Raw genomic sequence first — 22128 nt, 5'->3', positions numbered from 1 at the left:
TTTGCAGTTGTTCTCAGGACTCCTAAATAAAGCATTTCCCTTGTGTAGGCGATCCCTGGGTCCCATGATGGGACAGAGCGTGGGTCTCTTTGCCAGGATCAGGAAGGCTGTCCTTCCAGGAAGGCTGCAGGGATCCTGGGAACCGCACCAGCCGGGCTCACAAGTATGAAGAGAATGTCGGGAGAGGAAGTGGTGGCTGTGAGTCAGCATGAGTCATCTCGTCCCAATGAGAATGAAGGCTGAGGTGTGCGCCTTTTTTTTTTTTTCTGTCTTAATCGTGCGGACATCATTGGGAATGGAGGGAAATAAGTGACTGTATGGTCACTGCTTTTTTTTAAGTTTCAAACTGACATTCCAGGCAAGCCGTGCCTGGGCCAATGCCCGTCTTCAGAGCTTCACGGCACAGTTCCTGGGAAGGTGGCGCCACCAGCTTCTCCCTGGTGAGTATGATTCTGTCATTTTTATGATCATTTCTGCAGTTTGCCTCGGAGTCTGGGCTGTGGGCAAGGCTGTTGTGTCCTGGAGTGGATGCTGCATTTCGTTCAGACTTGGAAAAGCTGTCGTTTTAGAAAAGTGGCTCCCTCTGCCCCCACCCCCACGGTGACTGCATTTTAGCCTGGCTGTCGGGAGCAGTTTCTCAGGCGTTGGTTGTGAGAATGCAGAGGCTGGTTGTGCACTGTGTTGTCTGGGAAGAGGTAGCGTTGCTGCTTGGCTGGAAAATAAGCTGCTTGAGACGCCTCTCAAGAAGCCAAACTGAAATTCAGAGATGGAAGTGGGTGCACTTGCGCTACCCCAGGGGTGCTGAGGTTGGGGTGGCTTCCGCTTCTCAGAGGTGGAGGAAAGGCAGCCCCTGAGCCATTTCTGGCCGCGTGGTCCCCGCTGCCCAGTTTCAGTGCAAGAAATACAATAGAGAGGCAGAATTTTTGGCTCCCTCCTCTGAAAGCTCATAAATGATTCTGGGAGCTTATTTTGTGTCCTTTCCTTTTCCCTAACACTGAAAGTCACCTACTGCGGTAGAATCAGAAAGAAAATAAAACTACTTGGGGACTGGGGCTGGGGGGCTGGGGAGGGTTGAGGATGGGGCCACGGAGTCCTTGAGGCCTGACTTTGATCTGGATAGGTATTTCTCAAGCTGTTACTATTCTAATGAATAGTTTTACTGTCAAGTAAAATACAGGAAACATTTTTTTAAAAAATGTCGTTCTAGTTACTGTAAATGAAACGGTTAAAATGTCATAAATACCTTGTGATAAACATTTTTCGAATTTGCTTAAAAAGCAGCACATCAGTGGGCAGGGCATGACAGGGAGCTTTTTCAGTACAGTCATTTGAGTGTGTGGGCTTCCTGGGTTAATAATGAGTCAGCACCCAATTTCTAAAATTGGAGCCTCTGAGAGAACTTCGATCTACCTCTGAGCACAGCACGGTGGCTGACCAGCCCCCTAGAAAGGTTTGGCTGTTTGAACTTTGGTCGAGATCAACTTTGGATGCCTCCCCTGGCTAGGTGACCGACTGCCAGTTTAGGTCCCAACGCCTCCAGGCGGCGGGTGGGAGTCCCCTGTGCTAAGGGTCTGTCTCCACGTCAGGAACGATGCATTTGGCATCCATCCTTTGGCTGATGTTCATGACTTTTAGGTTCTGCCTTTAGGGAACAGGTTGAGCATGCAGTCTGTTAAATGAAAAATGCAGTGTTCATTAAGGGCCGGAGGGCCGAAGCTGCAGTTAGTGTCCTGTGATGTTCTGCTTACACGTCACCCTCGTTGGGGGATTGGGCGGGAGTGTCAGTTGTGGCATGAACTTCAAAGTTGGCATTGTGCATGTGACGTGTAGCGTGGGCAGATTAAGTCAGCTTAAAATCAGAGAGCAAGATTCCAAGGAAGAGAACCTCCCCAGAACCTTACTCCTCTTATAAATAAAATGAGATACATGTTGAGAAAAGTTTTAATAAATGAAATAGCTCAGGTGCAGCCTGGTGCAGCCCTGATTGCATCCCTCCCCCGTTAGCTCTGTGTGGCCTCCCGGGGTTGTTTTCTGTGTTTAGATAACTCTGGGTGGGGTTCATGTTCTCCGGATCACAGGCCCTGACACACCCTGATGCCACAAAGCTTGGATAGCGCGACTGCGGGGGGGCGGCTTAGCAGCCAGGCTGACTGCCCCAAATCCTGCCACTCAGCCTCTCGAAGCCTCAGGCTTCCAGATCATGACACCACCTGCCTCAGTGGGCTGCTGTGAGGACCCACTGCATAGAACAGGGCCCGGATGTAGAAGGGACCCCATTGATACTAGCTCTATTGGCTTCTCGTATTTATCTGGCCTTTGAAGGCATTTGGGGCTTGTGGCCCTTGAGTTAGCTCCATTGCTTTTTCAAGAAAGATCCTATGGTTCCAATGCAGGCTGCAGTTGTTCCGAGGCTAAGAATCACAGCCACGAGACAGATGCCAGACATTTCCAAGGTGGGAGACAAGCCCTGTTTGTCTCTCTTGGTGAGTAGTTTTTGTGAGCGCTCAGAGATATGCCACCTTCATGGAGACCAGAGCCTGGAAAAGGCATGCTGCTCTAGACAGTGCATCCGAGGGTTGTGGACACCAACTCTCTTGCCCCCACTTCAGAGAAGGCGCCGGTCCTGGACGTGGGCTTATCACTGGGCCCCGTGTCTCTCCTTTCAATCCTCTGTGAGTGCTGCCGGGAAATGGTTTTGGGGTGGCTGATTTCTATCCCAGACACTGAGTGTGTTCTTCATGTAGAACTCGGGCAGTTGTGTGGATGCTGGGAGTCGAGTCACTTCTTACCCGTGAGAAACGAGCGTGTGGTGCACTGATATTATCACTTTTGTAATCAGGAGAAGGAGTCATTTAAAAAGGCCAGAAATCAGGCCATGCACACACCTGGAAATAGAGCATTGATTAACCTGTGATCTGCTGCTTCGTCATGTTTTCCCAACACCAGAGGGGCTGCTTCTCGATGAGGAAGCAGGCAGGGGGTAAGGAGGGAAGCAATCTATGGTAAAAGGACATCTACTGCAAAAAGAAAATGCTGACGGTTTGGTGACTTTGGAAGTTGGCCAGCGTCCTGTTGTCTTGGAGCCCTCGGCCTAGGGACTGGGCTGTGGTTTGCTGGCCCTGGCTGTCACTCTCCACCCCTCCTCAGCACCCGGACCTGGGCTCCCAGTACCTCCTGCCCAGAGGTTTCCGCAGGACCTGTCCTGTGTCCTCACCACCAGTTGCCATGTGGTGAGCTCACCCCTGTGCTGGGCAAGTTACTTAACTCCCTGGTGTCCCACCTTCCTCATTGTGAAGTCAGGATAATAATAGCACCGGTCTCGGGAGTTCTTAGGAGGATTTTATGATTAGTACACAAGTTACGAGGAGACACAGTAACTATTAAATACATATTCATTCAGAAATACAACCAGACGCCTTGGTATCTCTACCTGGGTCCCTCTGCCCCGAGGGCATCCATAGAGAATTGATTCTCATGCCCCCGAAGTGAGATCCCTCCTGAGTGCTCAGTTACACGTGGCATGTCTGCATTCGTAGGAAATTTATTTATTAGGTAAATGGGAGATCCGCCTGGGTTCTCTCCAGGAAAACCTGGGGTTCTAGATGTCATCATCATCATCATCATTGTCATCATCGTTGTCCTCAACATCATCACAATTGGAACAGCTCTGTTTTCCTCCAGCCCAACCACATGGTAGTAACTTTGTGTGCATTTCTTGTAACCTCCACCCGCCCTTCGCCCCCCAACACACATACCCGCCCTGGAAGGTTGGAAGGATGGCAGGTCACTCGACTCACTGAAGGGCCCAGGATTTCTTAGCAATCCTGGCACAGCTCCAAAGAATGCATCGATGACAGGGGAGTCCCTTGCACCTGTTCAGGGCAGGAGAATCAGGACAAGCAGGAGATCAGGAGGGTTCTGTGTGTAATCCAACCAGACCGAGGCCACAGTCCAGAAAGCCAGGACTGCTGGTCTCAGACCTGCCCTGAAGTGGAAGCAGCTGGATTCTGCACTCACACTTCCTGTCTCAAGCCAGCTACAGTCAACTCCGAGTCATCTAGATTCTGGTTGTTTGAAAATCATCACAGTATATGGAGATGACTCATATTGAAAAAAATTAAATAAGATACACTTAAAACTTAAACCAAGGTGAACGTAACAGGGCCTTTACTTGCCAATTCTAAAGAAAATTCAAGATCATGCAGTGCCTCAGAAACCAGATCCACACACCCATTCTGCTAGGTCCAAGAGAAGTACCACTGTGTCCTTTTGATCACTCTGCCTTCTCTGGGATTGACCTGTCAAAGTGAAGCATCGGATGCTTTATATGTCTCCATTCTGAGTGTTTGTTTAGGCTTTGAATGCTGAGAATTGTCTGCACTATGTTTGTCAATTGCAGATGGTGCTAATTTGTGGGGAGTTTTTCCTCCAACTGCCCCTGGTGCCATAATCCAGAGGACTCCTCTGCCCACGGTGCTGTGTGCTGGGCAGTGCTGTGCTTGGCCCTGGGCTGCAGGGCAGGGACTGGGCTACCTGCAGTTTCTGGAGGGTTCTGGTTAGATCCCAGAGTTCAGGCAAGGAAAAGCCAATGACAGATCAGAAGGAAGTTGGGCCCCCAAGAAGGAGGAGTGGGAAGGATGCTTGGCTGGTCTCAAAAGATTCTTTCTGATTAAAAAAATAGATGTTATTGCATTTTGTGTAATATAGCCCTCAGAAAAGCTAAGGGCGATGGCAGATCTTATTCATCGTGGTTTTCCTGCTTATCTCTTGCTTTCAGGAGTGATGTCCTGCAAGTGAGGGCTCCTGCTACAGGGGCTTTTAGCTTTTCTCTCCATCCTGACCTTTTTCAAATTTAAAAATCTTGGAATTTTTAATGATGGCAGAAAATACATTACCTTAGCTGTTCTCACTTGATAAATCATTTACAGAGTGTAAGACAGATGCATAAGTTTCTATCAATTCAGCTATTAATAGATAAAAGGAAAATATATAAAATAGCAGTGGCTCCAAAAAGAATCAGCTTTACTTTCTCTCACCCAGAAAAAGGATTCTCTTCCCCTAGCTGTCCTGTTCTCAGACAGGAAGCAGGTTATCCAGGGCAAGGGTCAACAAGCAGCCAGCTCATCTATCTGCCTGCTCTGCCATCCTCAGCATTGGCTTCCTTCCTCCAAGTTGTTTTATGGCTTCAATAAGGCTGCTGGAGCTCCAGCCATCACCTCTGCAATCTGGACAGGAGGAAGGAGGGAAGTTGGGGGGAGGGGCAAAAGGTTAAGCTCCGTTACAGACTTTTTCTAGAATCCCAGCTGACCCTTTCAGCCAACATCTTTCACTGGCCACCCTGTCTATAAAGTTGCTGGAGGAGGAAGACGGAGGAGTGAGGCAAGGCCCTGATATGATGCAGAGCAAGGAAAGCACAGGAGGGGACGTAGGTCCAAGGTGGAATAGCAGCAAACACCCTCCCCCCAAAACCCATCACCCCCTCATGAGTCCTTTTGGTCTTGATTGTGCTGGGAGATAACAGGGGAATGTGACAGTTTCAGTTTCTCTGGCTTTTGATCAGATTGAGTTATGTGAATAGACTCCATGTCCTTGGAGCTGAACTTTTCTAAAAATTCTAAGCAAAGAGTCATTTCGCTCTTTGCTGGAAGGTAGCCTAGATTTTGCAGTCAGGTCTGGGCAGTTTCCTTACTGCACTGTTGGGACTCAAAGGGTACGGTCCTGACTCTGGAAAAATTGGCAGAGAGGCAAGGGCTGAGTCATGAACCCAGACATAGCTGAGATTCCTGGTGTGTCCTCCCCCTGGGGGAAGGGCACTGATGACGGAGTGGGGGAACTTATGACAGCCTTGTGTAATTGGGCGTGTATCTGTTTCACCAGAAAGACAAAATTAGGAGGGGTCTTGTCTGCCAGTTCACCCCCACATCCCTGGGGCCAAAGAGCCAGCCTGTTGGTTCAAAGCCGGGCTCCTCCGTTTGCCAGAAGTGTGACCTTGGACATTGTCCTTAACTCCTCTGCGTTCCAAGTGCCTCATTTGAGCAAAATGGTTGATAATGGTAGAATCCGCCACATGTGGTTCCGCAAGGACCGATTGAGGTCACATGTGCAAAGGATCCAGAACAGTGCCTGGCCCCAAGTAAACAATCGATTAACAGAACAGTGTTTGGATTGTCCTTATTATTTTATTGGATAAATGAGAAATATTTGCTAAATTCTTGAATGAAAAAAAAATCCTAATCCTATTTGATTATGATACAAAAATCAACAAGCGATTTTTGTCCTTTTGAATATCCTCCTCCAAATTGTTCAAAGTCCTTGAAGCCACAATCTCTTTGGTACCCCTCCTGATACTTCTGGTGAGAGCAATGTGGTTATTTCACAAACGAGACCCTGGTCACAGAGGAGCTAAGTGGTTTGTCCCGGAGTCCACTCACAGGACAGAGAATGCTATAAAATATGAATCTAGTTGTCTTCAGTAATCTGTGGTAGAGACTGCTAGTTATCCATTCTCTTCTGTTTCCTGTGTTGTCAACAACAAACCCTGTGTTGTCAGGGACAGCAATATGCCCCATTAAAAAAATGGTATTTCCTTGCCTCATTTACAGAAAGCTATTGGCTGAAAGGGTTAGCTGGGGATTCTAGGAAAGCTCTTTATAGGAGCCTGACATCTAACAGGCTTAACCTTATACCCCTCCACCCTATTTTCCTCCTGTCTGGAATGCAGAGGTGATGACTGGAGCTCCAGCAGCCTTCTTGAAACCATAAGACAACTTGGAAGATGGTAGGATAGTAGAACAGGCAGACAGTCACAGGCCTTTGAGTAATCAGGTAATTTTCCTGGAGATATGACTATTTTGGGAGTGGGTTTACCCTGTGTGATGCAGAAGGGAGGTGGGAAAAATATCACTACTGAAATTCAATCTGTAGGTCAACTAGGAGCATTTGTTGGGGTCAGGGTCCCCTCTGTGTGGAGCTGCCTTTCAGGTCTCTGGTATAGGGGACAAGAACTCACGACCTTGTGTTGACTCCCAGGGACCCCAGATGCTTTGGTCTTCATGGATCACTTTCTCATGAAAAAGACGTAGTATCACTGCCTTGGCAGAAAGATAAATGTCACCCAGGCTGGATTCATTATGATGTATTCATTTTCATTTTTTCATGCTTTTCCTCCAATTTTAAAATAAATCAAAATTAACACATTTTCACGGGCCCCATGCTCTGTGCCCTCTGTGCCCAGGGCAGAAGTAGGCCCGGGAGGGCAGAGAAAAACCGCCGAAGGGCCTTGCCATGGGGGATGTGGGCTGGTCTCTTGGGTGGCTTCTGAACTGTGGACCCGCCACAGCTGCACACAGGGAACGTGACCCTAAACCTTGCCTCTGAGGAGGGTGGGCGGGTTTGGCTTGCGTGTGTCGCTGCTGAGCTACAACATCCTCAGCACTGGCTGTAGCTGTGGAACCGATGGGTGGATTTCAGAGCAGGCTCGTCTGCCCTGTCTCCATTCGTAGTTCATCATCCCGCATTCCCCTGCAATAATTTGCCATCCTCACTCAATTTATTTGTTTAGTGGGTGTGGATTGCAGTCTACAATGTTAAGGTATCAAAAATGTGACATTCCTTTATTCTCTAATTCTCTAAATTATATTAATTCTGCTGCAAGCTCACCCTGCCCTTACCGCACCCTCTCCACCTAGCTCTTGGAAAACTCAGATTCTGTCATTACTGGACATCCTTGCTTGTCCCAAGGCTCTGTGTGTCATCAAACAATCTTGGACTTAGGTGGTACCAGGAAACCGGGGCGGGGTGCCCGTTATCTGAGGTGGCCGCTACCATTGCCACTCCGGCACCTGGAGACTCAAGACGGGGGGGCTCCAGGAGCTGCTCCAGCCAGTGGGGACCGCACCTCCTGTGGTCTGTCCCCTGACCGTAGGCTCTGCTGCTGCTGGAAATGTGTCCCTGCTCTCTCAGCCGCGGTGTGAGCATGTAGCCTAGCAGTGTCTCATGGGGTCACCTTCCACACACCTTGTCCTGCCTGCTGCTGGCTGTGGCTGGACTTGCCCCAGCCTGGGCCAAGAAACAGCAGTGACAGAGAGAAGGCAGAAACAGAGAACTCTCAGGAGACCCGAGGGGGTGTGGATTACACCATGTCTCCCCGTGGCTTCCCAAACCCCCTAAGGCAGCGCTGTCTAACAGAACCTTCCCAATGATGGAAATGTTCTAGATCTGTGCTATCCAATGCAGGGGCCACATGCCACCATGGCTACTGAGCAATTAAAGTGTGTGTCTGCTAAGACTAGGAACTGAATTGAAAATTTCACTTAATTTCTATTAATTTGAACTTAAATGTCCATAGCCACACATGGCGAGTAGCTACCAGGATGGACAGCACAGATGTAGAGCACGGATTCCTGATCTGGGTGGCTTTGAAAGATGGGCCGCCACCCTGACAAGGTGAAAGGCCCGAATCAAGTCCCTGGGGTTCTATGGGGCAGGTGGTGGCTCTCGGCAGGTCCTCAGAGGGATTGGCGACCTCTCCACAATGCACAGCCCCTGGGCCAGGAGACTTGGCCAGTCAGTCAGGTGGGGGTCTCTGGCCTCGGCCACGAGTGGCCACTAGTGGAGGCCTGAACCCCGCTGCTCGTCCCTACCTGCTTCCTCCGCTTGCCTCTCCTCAGCACAGCACACGCCGTGTTCTTCCACGTGTGCAGGACGGGGGGCCCAGACTCGGGGCCGTCCCTCCCCAGGAATTACCCCTCAAGTTCTGTGATTTTGCACATCTCCTCTCCAGGCACAGCGCTGTTTGCTCCGGCTCGGTGAACCCTCTGTCCTTGGGAAGGCCACGAGGCACAGTGATGAAGCCACCACCGGGGCTGAGCCTCAGCTCTGCCGGCGACTCACTGCACACCTACTGGTCTCAGGTTCCTAATCTGTAAAATAGGAATACAGGAACAATTACCACAGTGTTGTTCTGAGGATGAAAAGAATTATTGCAGGAAAAATTCTTCGGAAAGTGCCACATATAGTAGGATAGTAGATATTAACTCGTATCAGCTATTCTTGCTGGAATTAGTGCCTTTTTGCTGTTTATTTCTGACCATAGGAGCCTTTCTCTGGGCCCCAGATGTGCTTCTGAGCAATGATCTAGCTACTTTAACTATGGCATCTGAGGAATTCCATGATGCTTTCTCTGAGTTTCCTTTGCTTTCCTCCAGGGACAGCATTAGCTGCAGAGTACTGGACATCTTAGAGGAGAGAGATTCAATTGTCCATGCCTTTAGTTCCTCATTCATGATTCAACAAATGTTTATTGGGACCTGTGGGGGCAGGTGATGGGCAGATGTGCTGTGAGAAGGGCTGTTAGCAGAGGGGCGGTGGGGCAGAGGAGCCTCTCATGTGTGGGTGGTCTGAAGGCCACTCCGATGGGAACACATCTGAGCAGAGAGAGAGAGGAGTGAGGTGTGGATATCTGTGTGTTAGTTTGTTTTTCCCGCATGGATATGGCACCCAGTGTGGGGACATGAAGAGGGAACCAGCGAGGCTCCGGGGAAGTCATGATGTCTGTCCAGGAGGCAGAGTCCCTGGGCTGATTCCTAGCTTCCTCTTGCCAGCAGTGTGGCCGCGAGGGAGTCTGGGGTCCTCTCGGACCCTCTGTAAGGCAAGGGTGAGGTGACCCACAATGGCAGATGCTCAGCAGTCCAGCTTGGAGTCAGTGTCATTACTTACATGCTCCTCACTTTGAATCACAGATTCTGAGCGTGAAGGGCACTTCCCACCATGGAAGCCCCCCGTTAGGAGCCCCCAAGGGGGCGTTGATCCCGGCGTAAGCCTTCCCCTCCCTCCAGAGACAGCCCAGCCTGTCGCTGTGAGTGCCCACGGAGAAGACGGTCCATAACCTATCCCAAGCCTGTGTTCTGGCACGTCCATGTTTGGACCTAGCTCTGCCCCCTGAAGCCACTTACTCATAGCCATGATCAGAAGGACGGTCATAATTCAACAGGTCCACGAACATTTATCCAGCACTTACTTTGTCCCAGAAACTGTTGAGTTAAAGCATGTGCCCGGCTTCTTCCATGCCAGGGCCTTCCCACTCACGGATATCACCACTTGTGTTCAAGCTTTTCCCTCTTCTCGCAGTTCCTGGAAAGATTCTTTGTGCACCTCGTGGACGCGGCAGCTTTCCAATGTCCCTCTCCAGGTGAGCACAGCAACCTCCCTCGTCCTGGATAAAGGCTGAGGTTTCTGGCAGTCACACCCATCTGTCACCGGCACTGCACTCGCAGCCAGCTGACCGCCTTGTCTCTCTGTGTGGGGACACACTGCAAAGCCACATCTCCCTCATTCTGCATTTGTGGTGGTGACTTTTTTGTTTGTTTTCGATATTTTTAACCTAGGTAGAACTTTACATTATCCTTAGTGTAGTCTTTTAGCTTTTGTCCACATATTCTCTAACGTAACGTGGGACACTTTATGTCACCTACAAGTTAGAGAGGTGTCCCCTTTACATCTCTGCCAGACCATTTGGGTCAGTGCAGGCCAAGAGCAGAGACCCGTGGCCCTCCCCTAGAGACCGTCTTCAAGATTGCCAGTGTTCCAACACCCCTGGGCGCCCCACTGAATACAAACAGCTCCCCTTGCTGCACAAGGTTCACTGATGGGGGTGAAAGGGACTGTGGAACATATCACACAATCCAGCGTGTGGTAGTGATCCTGGGGACGGGTAGGGGTGGTTTAGACACTCTGTGGGCCTTCTTCTGACGGGCACTTGTCCTCCTCTGCTGTTCTCTGTTCCCTCCATCCCCAAGCACAGGGAGCTTCCGGCAAGGCCAGCTAACTCCAGGGCAGCTGTTGGTCAGATATTATTGGCAGGTTACCTTCCACACCCAGAGCGCTGGAATGCCTGGCTGTCATGGTTGTTGTTTTAGTTGTTTATTCCTAGTCACATCCTCAGTTTGTGGGGTGGATGTATTTGGTTCCATTCAGACAGGCTTTTTTTTTCTTTTTTTTTTTTTGAGACAGAGTCTCACTGTGTTGCCCGGGCTAGAGTGAGTGCTGTGGCGTCATCCTAGCTCACAGCAACCTCAAACTCCTGGGCTCAAGCGATCCTCCTGCCTCAGCCTGCCGAGTAGCTGGGACTACAGGCATGCGCCACCATGCCCGGCTAATTTTTTCTATATGTTTTTAGTTGTCCGATTAATTTCTTTCTATTTTTTTTTTAGTAGAGATGGGGTCTCGCTCTTGCTCAGGCTGGTTTCGAACTCCTGAGCTCAAACAATCCGCCCGCCTCGGCCTCCCAGAGAGCTAGGATTACAGGCGTGAGCCACCGTGTCGGGCCCAGACAGGCTTTTCAAGCTGGCACTGCTGAGCCGGGCCTGACATACATGTGGCTCATCTCATCCCCAAGCGGCGGTGGCTTTGAAGTCCCCAGCAGCCTGCTCAGAGTCGTGCATGCGGAGGGGAGAGGGGAGGCAGAGAGTGAGTGCAGACTGCCACCCAGCAGCAGCAGAGGTGACTGCAAAGCAGAAGTTTCCGGTAGGGAGATGACTCGTCCACAGTGACTGTCTCACCTGTCCAAAGCGTGCGTCATCCGCTGTGTTCAGCGACTGGGTTCGTCACGGGGGACTCTCGGACAGAACAGGAGCAGTCACTGGAAAGGGGGACAAATGCTGCCTCCCCAGTCTTCGCACGGCCTTTCGCGTAAGGCAGCCCCTCTCATCTCAGCACATCCTCTCCCGCATATTTTGTAATGTTTTGGCCAAAATTACTAGAATCTTCTAAGTCTGCTTTCTACCATTCGCTGTGAAAATTAAAAGTCAGTGGCAGAAGATGGACATCTTACTGAAATAGAAATTGTTCTTCATATTTCAGAAAATAGAGTCTCAGAGTGACCTGAGCAAACTGATTCAAAAGATTATTCCAATTTCTCAGTCCTCTACTGGTGGAAAAGTGGAACCTTTTTGTTCTCACGTTTGAGGTTTTAATGTATATCTCACCCAGAACTTAGGAGAGATCAGCCTCACTGCTTAAATTGTATTCAGCGGATCAACTCAATTTTGAGAGGGCCTCCTGGCAGCAGCGAAAGGGGATGGAGGAGCTATATTTATGGGGTGCCTTCAATGGGCCACGCGTATGTGTCTATTAACTTGTTTAACCTCCACGTCCATTCCGTGGGGGTTTGGCACTATTGACCCGTGTTACAGATGAGCAAATTGAGGCTTTTGAGGGTTTGAGGGTACACAGCCTGAGGTAGAGCTGGAATTCCCAGCTCCACCCAAGGCAGCACAAATCTCCACTGGGCTGCACACGTCCAGCTTTGCTGGCTCCTGTTTGCCAAGACCACATGCCGATCGGGATCCTGCAAATAAGTTATTTCCAGGGGAAGATATCTTTCTTTGTAATCCCTGCCCGAGCAGCTCTCCCACGGCCTTGAGGAGTCCCCCCAGAAGCTCTGTGACGAGCCCGAGGGAGCACCCTCCTGCCATGGCAAATATCGCCTGGCAAGGGGCTCTCCCGGCAGGTGCTGCTGACCTCCTTCAGCTGATGCTTCTCAGCATCTCTTGAGATGAGCATGCAGAATGTCTCTTTTAACCTGCAAATGTGGTGAATGAGGGAAGGAAATATCCAGCTTCCATTTTTCTGAATAAGGTTCACAAACGAAGCTCCATAATGACGCGTCCACTGAAAAGCACACGCCCACCTCAGTCTTCCATCCAGTTCCCTCCATCGCCTTTTTCTTGGCTTCTTACATATCCCTGCAGAGTTTCTTTGTGCAGATACGGTGTAAGCAAAGAGGAACGGGCCTTTTTCTTTTCTTCCTTATTTTCCGCCAAAGCTATCACAATGGTTTTTTAATGTTAAACTTTTTTTAAATTTTAAACTTTTCCAATGTTTTAATGGATGGATGGAGGGGGCAGGCCCCTGCGCATAGGGAAGGCACTGTGTGTGGTCTCCTCTCCCCAGCACAGCTCCAGGGTCAGCAGTGGTTCCTAGATGAGCTCCCGGGGATCTGGGACTCTGTTCCCCAGGGTGATAATCTGACAGCCAGAAATGAGACCAGTGACTTGGACACCACGGGCTTCATAAGGGTAACCGTGACACCAAATTGTATTTATAAAACAGAGGGATGAAGAAACGGAGTTTGGGTCTTCAAAAGAATTAATCACAGAATTTTTTAATTTAATTTTTTGATTTTTTGTTTTTTCCAAAGACTCTTTCAAGTCAAGAATTTTTTAAAACAAACCTAGTGAAAGCAAGTGCTCTCTCTGTGGCACTACAGGTATCCGAGGCTGACTTTTTACAAGACTCCGGGCCAGGTATTGTGTTAAGTATTTCACACACTTTAACTCCCTTATGAACCCTAAGCGATCATCCCCGTTTCTTAGACAGGAAGCAGAGCCTGAGGCCACCCAGCTATCAAATGGGGGAGCCAGAGTTCCAGCCAAGGCAGTCACTAGGCCACTATCTGCCCGGCCTGCCCCAGCGGGGACCAAGCACGCAGCACCCCCTATGGGAGTGCGTGGACAGCTGCCCCCACAGAAGCCACCCCGGGCCCGTGGGACTTCCTGGAGTTTACCCCCAGAGCACCCATGGGGTTAGTCCGAAAGTGCAGAGCCAGGAGGCCCAGGGTGGCTGGACATCTTTGCGGAGGTGCGCTTCCTGAGGAGCGCTGTTTCGGCAGCAGCAGGATCTCACGCTCCTGGCTTTCAACAACCTTTAATTTGACTCTTCTGAGCATAGACATGGATGCTGGTGGAAAGAAAGCAAAGGGCCTGTGCTTATCGGGAAGACAGCTTGCTTTCAGGGGAACGCAGTTGGGGGCAGAGGACTGGTAGAGGAAACGACAAAGAAAGTGAGTGGGAGTCCAGACGTGTGTGAATCATCCTCTAGGGCCCCCGGGTGTGTTATGGGTTAACTTGTGTCTCTCCAAATTCCCATGTTGAAGTCCTGGCCCCCAGCAGCTTAGAATGTGACCTTATTTGGAAATAGGGTCATTGCAGATGTAATTAGTTCAGATGAGGTCATACTGGAGTAGGGTGGGTCCCTAATCCAATACGACTGGCGTCCTTATAAAAAGGGGAAATTTAGTGACAGACACACACGCAGGGAGTGTGCCATGTGAAGGCTGGAGTTAAGCAGCCACAAGCCAAGGACCTACCAGAAGCTGGGAGACAGGCTCGGATCAGATCCTTCCCTGCGGAGGGAACATGTCCCTGCTGACGCTTTGATCTGAGAACTCTAGCCTGCAGAGCCGTGAGCCAATATATTCCTGTTGTTGGAGCCACTTTGTTTGTGGTGCTTTATCACGGCAGCCCTGGCAGACTAACACAGCGCGCATCCTTGCAGATGTCGAAGGAGGCTCCTCGGAGCAGGTCCCCGCGTCCCAGGTCAGCTCAGTGTGGATTAGCTACTCAAGAGACATCTGCTGGTAATGGATGATCGATCAACCTGTAAGCAGAAAATCATTTTTTATTTAAGTGAAGACAGTGTTCTCACTTTGTTTTAACTTTTCCTGAGTTGCAGAAAATTGGAGATTAAAAAACAAAATCTAGTCTTTACATTTGCTAAAAGAAAGAAAAAAGAGGAAACACTTGTTTCATCTTTATATGTGATGTGATTCATGCTCTGGTGGGCTACAGAGTGTCCCCGTGCAGGGACCGTTTGGGACTCCCACGCCCAGGGCCAGGGGCTGAGCCATGGTCCCCGCGTGAGCAGGACAGCACAGTCTAACCTCACTCTGAGAACCTCGCCTGACTGGAGGAACTTTCACCCACATTGCCATTTTCCTGCTTCTTTTCTTCCCTCTGAGGTTCATACACATCACTCCAAATTGCAATTTGCAGAGAGAGGACACAGAAGCTCCCAAGTGGCTACAAAGTCACATTTTTTTGCAGGAACTGTTTGCCTTGCTTCCTAGTTATCGAATAAGGGCAACTGTGAGCCTAGCAGAAGCATGGGTTCAACAAACAGTTCACAAAAACAGGAACCATCAATTCATGAGAAATTCAAGAAAAAAATAGTTTAAAGAACTGAGAAGTTGCCACATTATAGTGAAAGATGTCAGGTTTTGGAAATGACAAAAATGAGCAATTTTCACCTCGAAAACCCAGTGGAGTCAGTTACACAAGACATAACCGCACACAAACACGGCATTTCTTATAATATAGTAGCGTTTACAGTCAAGAAGCTTCTTTCAGAGTATTTCATGGAAAGTTATTTTAGTAGCAAGGGTAGCCTTAAGCAATGAGTATTTGTCAAGAGAGTGAAACTTTGACTTCAAAGTCAGAGGCGGAGGAGAGAGGACTCAGATCTGGAGGCGACCTGCAGGGTGGATGCCCACACGCAGTGCCCCAGCTGCGTGCATCCCATGCCGGCGGCCACGGGGGAGGTCCACGCATCCCTGCCCATCTCAGAAACGTGCCCAGACAGCTCGGACTCTGGCCAGGACTCTGCGTGGGCAGACAGGGGATGCATCCACCACGGGGCCCCCAGGTCACCACAGTTTGCTATAAGTGCCAGCTTTTAAATTTTTAAATAATCCTCTTATTGTAAAATCGAGGGCATCATTTGAAGCAACCAGAAACCATGTAAAAAATACTTTGGAAATGACAGAAACGAGCAATTTTCACCCACAGGATGTAAGTGGCTTGTACCTTTAAGGTAATATCTGAAGAAAATATTAAGGTGCCAGGTGAAAGACGGCCTGAGGACAGAGGTACCCCCAAGGGTTGATGGCACCAGGACGGAGAAGCGGCTCTGCTGGCATCCGGGTGGCAGCACCTGTCATGACGCCAGGTGCGGGGATTTGGAAGAAAAGACAAGGAAGAAAATAATACCCACACTCCTGCCGCTAGAGCTACCTGCTGCTCCCAGTCAGGCGTGTTTCCTTGCAGTCCTCGTGCTCCATGAACATGTGATAACTGCATAGGTGATCTCTCACGGAATGACTCTCCTTTAACATTTAGAGTAACATATTGGTTAGGATAATACAATAAGCATACAGAGTGACTTAGCATAATATTATGTAGGGTGATTTTTGTAGCCACCTTACTTTGCAGTCGTGCCCTGCTGGTCTCTTTTCAGAAGAAGAGCTCTGCCTTCAGGGGGTGTCCTTATAATGTGCCCTCTCTGCTGAAGAGTTTTATGCCAAAGAGCCAATAAAATTTTAGCTATGCACTGAAAGAAAAAAGTAAGAGTTTAAACTCAGATCCAGAAATAATAATTTGGGAATATATATATACACCCATGCATACATATATATATATATTTATATATATATATAAGCTAGCAGATTGTTCTGGGGAGAGTTGATTTAAAGGAGAAAGCCTACAGCCTACTAACTACTCTTTTGCAAATTGCTGCTCAGATTCTTTGCCCACTTTTGCCCTCCCTCTTTCCTCCCTCTCTCCCTTCCTCCTTCCCTTTTTCTTGTTCTTCTGTAAGGGCTCTTCTACTATCCTGGACTCTCAACTTTGATATATATGTTGCCATTATTTTATCCCAGCCTGTCTTTTTACTTTGTTCACTGTCTTTTATATTACAGAAATATTTAATTTTTAGGCAATTATTATTTTCCTTTTAATACCCAGGCTTTTGTCTTGCTTAGAAAGTCTGTTGTTCCTACCCTTAGAGTACAAAAATATTCTCACTTTTTTTTCCTTCTGATACATTATAGTTTTATTTTTGAAGTTTAAAATATCAAATCCATTAGAATTTATTTTTGTTTATAATTTGAAATAAAGAAGGGGGTCTAATTTTTCTCTAAATGGACAATGAATTTTCCCAGACTATTTACTAAATAGCCCACCTTTTCCTGCTGAAATTATGATATTTTAAGGTTATTAAGTTTTATGCGTTGAGGGGGGCTGAAATGGGCAAGTTTCAGTTGGAATGTGGGAGGGAGTAGAGCTTCCACAGGACACCTCTGCCTTTCAGACTCCCCTGTGACCAAAAGGATGGAGGGATGGAGCCCAGAGCTTTTAGAGAATATGGGATAGAAACAGGAAGGGGTCTGGTGGATAATGGGGCAAAGAGACAGTGAACACAGTGGAGTTCACGGGAGCCAGAGCAGAGCAGGGAAGGTTTCAGGCATGAGCTCAGGAGAGCCTCGGCATAAACGGATCCAGGTGGCTGTCAGCTCAGGAAAGGCTGACGCCCAGTGCTGGACACAGGCCAGGCTTGGCAGCGCCCCCGGGAGAAAATTCGACCTCAAGTGTGAAATGTGTTCAGGCAACCCAAGTAGAAAATAGGCCTGATTTTCCTGGGGCCAAAAATAAACAGTCAATGAAAATAACCTCATCAGTAGGAATGGACACAACCCACAAGAAAGAGACTGACCCCTCCCAGTGTGGAGATCAAGTCAAACCAGTTAGAGGCTGTCAAGTCTGCTGGACTCGGAGAGGGTGGGAATCCGGGCGGGGTGCTCACTGCAAAACCAGGCTGAGAGCCCCTCTCCAAGGAAGTCTTTCCAGGATGCTGTACTTCTGTCTTGCCACCTTGAGGGCCTCAGAGCAAGACCAAGAAGTCCCCAGCACTCTCCCTGTGGGGCCATGGCAGATACTGCTTATGCCAGCCTCGTGGGCCCGTGCTCTGTGCAGTGCCATAGGGTGCTCCCCACCCCCAGAAGGGCCTGGCTTGGTTTAATGCTCTTCTGTCACCATCTTGAAATTCTTCATCGTTTTTGAGCAAGAGGCCACACATGTCCATCTTGCACTAGGGCTCACGTGGGTCTCGGTATTGGTGGGTCTTATCACCTTTCCTGCTGAGCCCAGAGGATGCTCCGGTCCTCCAGGGGAGGGCTCCATGCCGGAAGTCGGGGCTAGCACCAGATGACGTGTAGTTGCCTTTCATAACTTGGACTCCCCACCACTGCTTTATGTAACAACAGATGCCCTTTGTGAAATGTGGCTTAAAAGCAATTTACAGAAATGAAGGGACAGGGATAGAATTTGCAGTGAGATTATGCTCTCATGGAAGAGCCTCCAGCCCCATGGCTTGCTGTGCTGGGCTGTGTTCTATGTGCTGGAAGGATCTACAGAGAAACTGGGCTGCCAGCAGGAGGCCTGGGTGCTCCACTGGACTGATGGCTCAGACCTGAAATATGCACTCATCCCACCTGGTTCCCAGAACTAAGAATCCAGGGGCCCAAAGGTCTAGCTAGAGGAGAACTCTCTGTCCTGGGCTAAGACGTGCTCCATGGGGTAGGGCTTTGGGGCAAGCTTTCCAAATTACCCAGCCATTGCTGGGATCCCATAGGATTGAGGAACCAAGTTTTCTGTCCATGATTCTTCTCTCACCACACGTGTCCTGCCACTTTAGGGTCCTCCCTATACAGGGTCTGATCTCAGCGTTTATGGACTGAGCGAATATCAGTTGGAGGTGTATTTCTGTTACCGTGGGGACATTAGGTTCAGGCCAGTGATGCAAATGAGCATCTTAAGGGGGAAACTTACTGTCCAGTTATAAAGAAAGCACCAGGGGGCCATGATGCCCGCCCATGTTCCCACCCAAACTCTCCTAGACCCTTGGCTCCCAGATGAATTCTGGATTGCATGGATCCAGCTCAGCCAAGGTACGCTCACTAAGGTCAGAGGTTGCAGAATCTGGTAGCTCAGCCAACATGATGGCTTATGAAATGGAACATGCAGCACACCCAGCTGTAGTTGTCCCATAGGAAGCAGAGACTTTGATACAGCTTCCTTTCTGCTGTTTTTATGTTCAGACGACCTGTGGCTCAGTTGTTCATAACGTGGTGATGCCCTCACTGGAGGAGGTGAGGGAGTGCCAGTGAGTGGCGTGGCCGTAATAAATGCTATGCCGCCAAAGGGTCTGCAGTGACGTATAGAGTAGGAAAACCCAGCATGATCTGAGAGAAACATTTTTTTAACCATAGACTTCTCAGAGCCTTGGACCATGCATTGTAAATATCCAAATACGTGCTTTCAAAATATGCAAAATGGCATAGAATTTGCAGTATATGCCAAATGTAGATGATGGTGAAATCTTCCACTTTTTTTTATTGGAGAATGTCACAGAACCACAATTGTGTCCTGAAGAACACAATTTAGGACAAAACATAAGAATCTGAGATAAGATTAGAAGGAATAAATTAATATGGGAAAAGATAAGTGACATCTGGATTGAAACTGAAATTTAAAAGTGGGAAAGGATTCCCTCCGGGAGGAGGGCATGGTCGGAGGCAGAGTGCAGTGGTCCTGGCACATCTGGGGCCCTCTAGCTCGGCAGGCAATGGAGGAGGAGTCGGGGTCAGGTGTGGACTAGGAGCCCGAACTGCCAGATCACCATGTGGGTCTTTCACTTGCAGGCAGCGTGTGTGTGTGTGTGTGTGTGTGTGTGTGTGTGTGTGTGTGTGTGTGTTGCTTCAAGGTTTTTGAGCAGGGGATAGAATGATGAATGCACAGCTTTAGAATAATGGCTTTGTGGGAAGAACTGCAGTGAAGACCCACTGAAGGCCTGGAGCCCTCTTAGAAGTCACCCTCAGCACAGGAGCTCGGCCTGGCCTGGAAGGTACAGGATGGACACGTGAGAGCCACGATCGAGATGGACGTGGCAGGATGGAACTGGCTGAATTGTGAAACTCCAGGCCTCCCATATCACACTGATATTTTGAGAACTCAGAACAGATGGCAACACCTGGGCCCCCGGCTGTGCAGATGGGCCTGGAGAACGTGACATGTGTGAGGGTGGGCACGGCGTGGAAGTAGTTTCTCTCGCCCAAGCACTGAGAGTATTACAGAATAGGACTGTTACAGAATTGGTGAAGCACCTTTAGGAGACTTCACCACCTTCCCCCAAGTATATGCTGGCCGAGCAGCCACCAGTAACATGTGGAGGCACCTGCGTGCCGGGAGGGCTCTTGCCGACTGCTGCAGCACAGCCAGCTCCTCTGCCTGGCTGCCCACACGGACACCACGCAGGTGATGAGGGCCCGCAGCTCTGGTAGCCATGGGGACACGGGAGCCAATGCAGGCTCTTTCACTGCGATGGACAGCTTGCCATTGCTGGTCAACAGCTATAGTCCCAGGTAGTTTTAGGTAATGTAAAATTAATAAAGAATATTCCAACTGAATCTGCCTCTTTGAAAACAAGGAATTTGTTTGCTATTTAGAACCAGAGAAATCCATTGCTCCCTGGAATGTATGTCCTGGAATCTCACAAATTTGCACATTGAAGTTGTTAATAAAGGAATAAGTAGATAATTCAAACAAGCCCTGTGGTTTGGAAGTCACAGGTTTTGCTGCTTGATGTTCATGCATGAGACAAAGAGCCTCTGAGGAAGATGACTTCGTAGACCAGGGCTGTATGCTTCATCATCTCCCAAGGACAGCCAGGTAGTGTCTGTTCATCTTATGGCCTCTTCTCATGCGCACATTTATGTGTGTTCACATTTACACGTGGACGGGCTCTTGTGTGCCCTCGTGTGCAGATGTTTTGTGCAGGAAACTTTAACCCTCTTCCATGAAAGCATAGAACCTGAACAGTGGAAGGTTCTTAGTACTTGTAACGGCAGACATGATAGTCATTGTACATTATAAAGAACACAAGAGGCAGTGTACATTGGAATATACTACTAGAAATATTTCTGCATTGTGATTGGAAAGTAATGAGATTCAGATGAAGTGAAAAAAATCACAGATCTATAATCCAGCACCGTAGGATAGGTACTGATGGGGATACCATGGTAAACTAGGAAGACATCCCAGGGGAAAGGACATAGAGCCTCTGAGAAGTAAGTACGAAGCAGTGGGCGTATAAAGAGGGGAGGGAAAGTGCTGAAGAGGGCCCAGGTGGAGTGACCTGGAGTTCAGGGAGGGGACGGGGACTCGCCTGGATTTGCCATGGGTGCTGGTGAAGGAGGTGGTGTTTGGACGAGGCCTCGAGAGGCAGGTGCATTTGCATGTGTAATGGTGGTCCAGTGCGGGGTCGGTGCGTGCAAAGGCTGAATTCCTTTGCGGGGATTACCCTGAGAGCCTGGTCAGAAGCCACGGTGAGAAGAGCCCTCACTGCTTCACCTTTGACCCAGCCAGGCCCCCACCTGGCTCATTCCGCCTGACAGTTTCTAAATCTAAAATCTCTCACATGGAATTTGTCACTCTATTAAGCACCCATAGAATGCACTGTGGGCCCTATTCCAAGAGAAGAGCTTGAAAATCGAACGTTAAGCAGAAAAACTGTGACTTCCAAACCACAGGGTTTGTTTGAATTATCGACTTAGTCCTTCATTAGCAACTTTGACATGCAAATGTGAGATTCCAGACAGGCAGTTCGTTGAGCAGTGGATTTTGCTGGTTCCAAAGGGCAAGAAAATTCCTTCGTTTTAAAGAGCCAGATCTATTAGGAATATTCTTTCTTCGCCGCACATCACAGCTTTAATATGATTCTGAAGTACCTGCCTGGGGTCTTTCTTTTTGTGACGGCGGGTGCTCTTCCCCACAGCATGGGCTTGTCTCGGTGCTCAGCATGGATTCAGGTGCTTCTCCCCGTCACTGCCCCTAGCTGGCTCGGTGCTCTGTGTACGCATCTGTGTGCTCCTGTGTTGTTGGTGTTCAAGCCTTGGCTCTATACCATTTTCCTTATCATTCAGGATTCCACAGGGAGGACAGTATTTTGTGAACTCAAACTTCACATGCTGGCTGAGATCATGCGGGCTGAGTGTCCTCTGAGCACTTGCAGGCTGGGGGAGATGTGAAACCTGGACACTTTGCAATTTGCAACCAAGCGGGAAAACTAAAGTAGGTTTGATTTGTGCATTAGTCTGCTTGGACTGCCAGGACGAGATGCCACAGACTGGATGGCCGAAACAACAGAAATTTACTTTCTTACAGTTCTGGAGGCTGGAAGTCCAAGATGAAGGTGTCAACAGCGTTGGTTTCTTCTGAGGCCTCTCTCCGTGGCTTGTAAACAGCCGCCTTCTCCTTGTGTCCTCACAGGGTCTTTGCTCCGCGTACACTCATGTCTATGTCCCAATCTTCTCTTCTTATGAGCACCGTCAGATTGGATTAGGGCTCACCCTAGTGACCTCATTTCACCATAATTACTTCTTGAGAGGCCCTATCTCCAAATACAGTTACATTGGGGGTTAGGGCTTTAACATGTGAATTTTGGGGTGACACAATTCAG

The 22128-nt window shown here is 49.1% G+C and overlaps 1 long non-coding RNA gene across 1 annotated transcript in view; it reads left to right on the top strand.

Moving 5' to 3' along the window:
• Positions 1-205: 205 nt before the first annotated feature.
• Positions 206-22128, top strand: part of LOC105808299 — a 60340-nt gene continuing 38417 nt past the window's right edge. Inside the window, exon 1 of the long non-coding RNA XR_001137377.1 lies at positions 206-440. This is a non-coding gene — a long non-coding RNA (uncharacterized LOC105808299). The remainder of the gene's footprint in view (positions 441-22128) is intronic.

The sequence above is a fragment of the Propithecus coquereli genome, unplaced genomic scaffold, assembly GCF_000956105.1.
Source record: "Propithecus coquereli isolate 6110/MARCELLA unplaced genomic scaffold, Pcoq_1.0 Scaffold171, whole genome shotgun sequence".
NCBI classification, from domain to species: domain Eukaryota; kingdom Metazoa; phylum Chordata; class Mammalia; order Primates; family Indriidae; genus Propithecus; species Propithecus coquereli.
The sequence above is the reverse complement of the archived record's forward strand: the minus strand, read 5'-3'. Positions and strand labels throughout refer to the sequence as shown.